The sequence below is a fragment of the Cupressus sempervirens genome, chromosome 10 (genome assembly GCF_028749045.1).
Source record: "Cupressus sempervirens isolate cs-2001-9-10 chromosome 10, ASM2874904v1, whole genome shotgun sequence".
Taxonomy (NCBI): domain Eukaryota; kingdom Viridiplantae; phylum Streptophyta; class Pinopsida; order Cupressales; family Cupressaceae; genus Cupressus; species Cupressus sempervirens.
The window spans coordinates 847,999,046-848,003,876 of NC_143127.1; positions in this window are offsets into that span (position 1 = coordinate 847,999,046).

Below are 4,831 nucleotides of genomic sequence, written 5' to 3' on the forward strand. Positions count from 1 at the left end.
AACCGAAGTATCAAGACCATATTTCCCCAATGGAGAAATAGGATAAAAATCAGGGATCTTTGTTGTTGCAATTCTTCTCCTGCCAATGAATATTTATGCAACTCCCATCTTGAAGATCCTTGCATAGTCAGATGAAATTACTGAATTAATAGGAACACTTTCAATCTAGCTCATTCCTCAACATTTTGCATATGTTTTCTACTTTCCAACCTAGAGATTTTTGCGGTCCTAGTTGAAGAACATGGTCATTTCTTGGATCTCTATAGCCACTTTGGTGATCCATATTTTTCTCAGTTGGTTGTTGATTTTTGAACTTGAAATGGGGTTGATTGGTTTTTACAACATAAGCATCAATGGTTTGGAGATGATGATACCACTTGGTTTCCTTGCTACCATTGGGTATGTACTGATCAATTAGAAAATGTTTCCTATAATTAATGAAATGGAAAAAATGTAAAGGTTTTGGACACTACAGGAATATATAATGTTGATATGATAGTTCATGTTTATCCCTAATGCTTACAAGTTTAGGTTTATTTAAAAGTCATATTCTTGAATTCTACTACATATTTCAGAATTTGAATACAACTACTTTACTATTTTGAAGACATGCTCATCCTGCTCCAAGGACAAGAAGCATCATCCTATTCACATCCCATGCATTTTTAGATAATAAAGTCTCATTTTCATTCAAAGTCTCCCATGATTTTGAAACTACATTGATTTTCATAAAATTCTCATTTCAGCATTATTATGGACAAGTTAGCCATCTCAGTAACCTCCTTCTTTTCATGTTGGACTCTTTGAATCAATTGCATTCTTATCTTAGTTTTGTGTTTTATTTGGTAGTTTTGGTTCCACACAAGGAAATGAAATATGATGATTATCTAAAACAATAACTAAAAGCCCAGCTCTAAAGATTTTAACCAAAAAACCCTCTCCATCTTCTTGTTATATCCAAATTCTAGCATTGCCCACTTTTCCAATGGTGAATTCTTGTTATAACTACATTCAGTCTTAGATTATACTTCTTCTAGTTTGGTTTGGCTTAAACAACATATTCAAGCTCTAATTGGTTAAGATGATCTGAAATCATGCTAATAGATGGACATTATTGAAAAACTATTGTATTTTTAAATGAACCATCTAAACATTTTAAAACTTACATTTTATTATATAAGTCTAGCCATCTCTACTCTATGTAATCAAAAAGTAACTATCATCTTTGTCCTTTGTATGATCCAATTCATATTGTAAGAATTTACCTTAGGGAAGAATTCACCCAAGACCAAGCAACTCAAAACACAAGCACAAATTAGACCAAAGTATGATTAGAATAACTATATAGTATTCAATACAATGTACAAGTGCACTAGGAGTGCCTAAATATAAAGGCCTCTGAGATGCATCTAGAATGCCTCAGAATCAGCATCATGATAAGTCCTATAACTAGGCACATGTCCATCAGATATGGTTTATCCTCCATTAAGCATGGAAGTAAGTGCATTGATGAGAGGATAAGCCTACAATGGTGTGACACACAAATTAGTGTTGTATACAACATTTGCTAAATTAGAAGTGTGAATAATTGTGTTGTCTACATAACAACTCACTGAATGATGCAAAATCTTGTGTTGTAGACACCATGTGCACAATTAGAGTAGCATACTTCTATGTTGTCTATATGACAACCCAAAGAGGTGTGCAAACTCCTAAGTGTCTCATAAAGAAAAATAATAAAATAATGCACTAACCTAAGTAAACTTAAGTAAAATGTAAATAGTAAATACCTATTTACACCAACACATATGTTAAGTAGTCACAAATTCTACTACAAATGAGTTAATATCATATACATTATGTCTTGTATTCTGGTGTGTATTGATTGTTATATAAATGTGTATGCTTGTGAATGTAGTGTGAGGGTAGCCAACGATCCAAGGGCTAGAAATGGAAAATGAGCCAAATTTGCAATTATTGTTTCTACAATTACTTTGACCATGATAGGCCTTGTTTTTTGTTCTCTCATACTTGTGCTTTACTAGGAATTTGGTCTAATTTTCACAAACAATACCATAATTAGAGATGCAATTTCTAAACTGCCAATCTTGTTGGCCTTTACTATGCTACTCAATAGTATTCAGCCAGTGCTATTAGGTAAACAAATTTTTTATGTTATGTGTGTAAGTCTTGTTTTTGTTCAAAATTGACTTACTTTTTCAAATGATAGTGCTATAAACATGGTATCTCAAAAGAAAGATAATAACTGTAATAACCAATAAGAGTTATAAACATTCTTCTTCCTTATAAATTTGAAATAGGGGTAGTAGTGGGATTAGGGTGGCAATCCTATGTTGTTTACATCAATATTGGATGTTACTATGTAATCAGTGTGTCATTTAGTGTATTGCTTTGTTGGGTGTTTAAAAAGGGGTTTTTGGTGAGTTCAACTTCTATATAATGAAAATTTTAATGACTTCCAACAAGACCCAATGAAAAAACACTCCCACATTCTTGTCTTCTTAGAGGAACAGAGAGGGTGCTTCTTTTTGGTCTAGTGAACAAAATATTTGGTTGTGTAAAGAAGAGCCTTTCCATTAAGATGTTGATCTTCCTTGTTTCACACAATAATTCTCCACCTTCCATCTTTTCCAAGCCATCCAGTAGTCCTATTTTATAAGGCATATGTGAGCTACCAAGATTTGAAAACAACACTTGAGTGACTTGCAAATGTATTTTGGTTGCCTCCATGGAATGATTCTAGGATCTAGCAAAAAATTTTATAGGAAAACCTAATATTTTCTCATTTGGGTTGATTGGCGGGAAGCTTGAAAACATCTTGACAAAATGATATATAAATAATAATTTCTCAGTATTTGAAAAAACTAATCCTACATAAACTCATAGGCCTGCCGAAAAGGGTAAGAATGTGTATAGAGCAACATGCCTTCCGTCATCATCAAATTGTAAAGGCATGAATTTATGTGCTTCCCTGAAGTGTTCTTCTTGCAAATCTATACTGTGATTTCCATATTCTAAAAAAATGAAATTGTTCCTAAATCTATGTTTTGAGTGAAGCCTATGAATATAGTTATAACTATTCAATGTAACAAATTATTCAAATAATCTTTCATTATCAAATTTACCTGAATCTTGACTAGAGGAAATGTGATGACCCCAATTATTCAAATAAACTTTCACTATCAAATTTACCTGAATCTTGAGTAGAGTAATCCTATTTTATAAGCCATTACTTCGACAGACAAATTACCATTCTAAAATTGATAGTTAACTGAAAGACCTTTCCCTATAACCTTGGCTGACATCCCCTCGTCTTTCCTTTTAGTTTATTGATTTGCAATCAACAATTTTTTTGAGGTCTCTTTAGCTCTTTATTATAATTATTGATAAATGATGGAAAATGATGTAGAATATAAGAAATTGAAATTTTTGTTACCCAAATAAAAATATAAAAGAACCCAATTACAATTTAGGACAAATAATCATGCCCATTTTTCCCAACAAAATCTAGAGTCAAACATAATATAGTGTACCTAAATAGCACAATATAATATTTTAGATTGGATTTCTTATGGTTTCCTTCAAGATTGCTCTTAAAAGTAATTACCATGGAGAATGTGTCAAAATTTATGTAGTAGGAAATCATAGAACTTATTTATTTTCCTTCCATGACTAATCCTTCTCACTACCCTGCACAAAGAGGATTCCACATACAAGCATCACTTTCATGAGAATTTTACATGCAAGGTTAAAAGTTTTTCCTTCTTAGTATAATTTACTATAATAAAGAAATGCATCAGTCATTAACAACTAACCATTAAAATGCTACCAAGAATATCTTCGTAACAAGGTAAACTACAAAAGAATTTGAGGAAGAAAAAGAAGAGTAGAAGATTTCTAATCATTTAACCAACCAAAAAATAATGAATAGCTAAAAGACTAATATATCCATTGTCTTCATGTTGCAAGATAAATTTTCAACTTTTCATACTCTCATATGTTTTTGGGCAATCTTAACCCTATATCAAAATAATGGACCATTTTATAGATTTCAATCCAGCTGCATCTAGGTAGCTCTTTTATTCCTCTATCTTTTATTAATCCTCTTACCTTTTGAAAATTACTAGATCTTCCATTTTTGCACAAAGACATAATGTTCTCCATTATTTGTATATAGGATTAAGATAGGGATGGTGTTGGAAAAGGTTATAGATTTGTACTTTGTACCTTACAATTGTACTTTTTTAAGAAGCTCCAAATCTCTTTCAAAAAATCCCACTGTGTGCATATCCTAAAATGATGCCCTATTCATTTGGTTAACACTTGTGATTTCTCTAGCTGAAATGAAAGTTGTTGTCTTCATCTTAATAGGGTTTTAATTAAATGTTGCTAGGAAAATCAGAATTTGCAATTGAAACCTAGCCTTATGCAATGCTTCAATGCAATGGAAAATAGCAAGGTTGTGTTTATATATTGAAGGTCTTGTTGCTTTATCACCTTGTCAATGTTATTCAATCCATTCTTCTTGCTCACTATTTCATATTTTAGATTGCATAGCTGACATAACTGGAAAGAAATATCAGTGAAGCTGCCAATCCTTCACCTAAGAGAAAAAAAAATTATTAAAACAATGTAAGTAGAGTGGATATTTAATATATGGTATATAGTGAAAAAATAAAAGACAGTCAACAAAGTATGGAACTAAAATTCCTTCCTAAAAGGTAAGGTTTAAAACAACAATATCACATGCAGTTGTTATAGCTTATGCTAGAAAGCCTTTCTGAAATTATAAGCATGTACACATGCATAT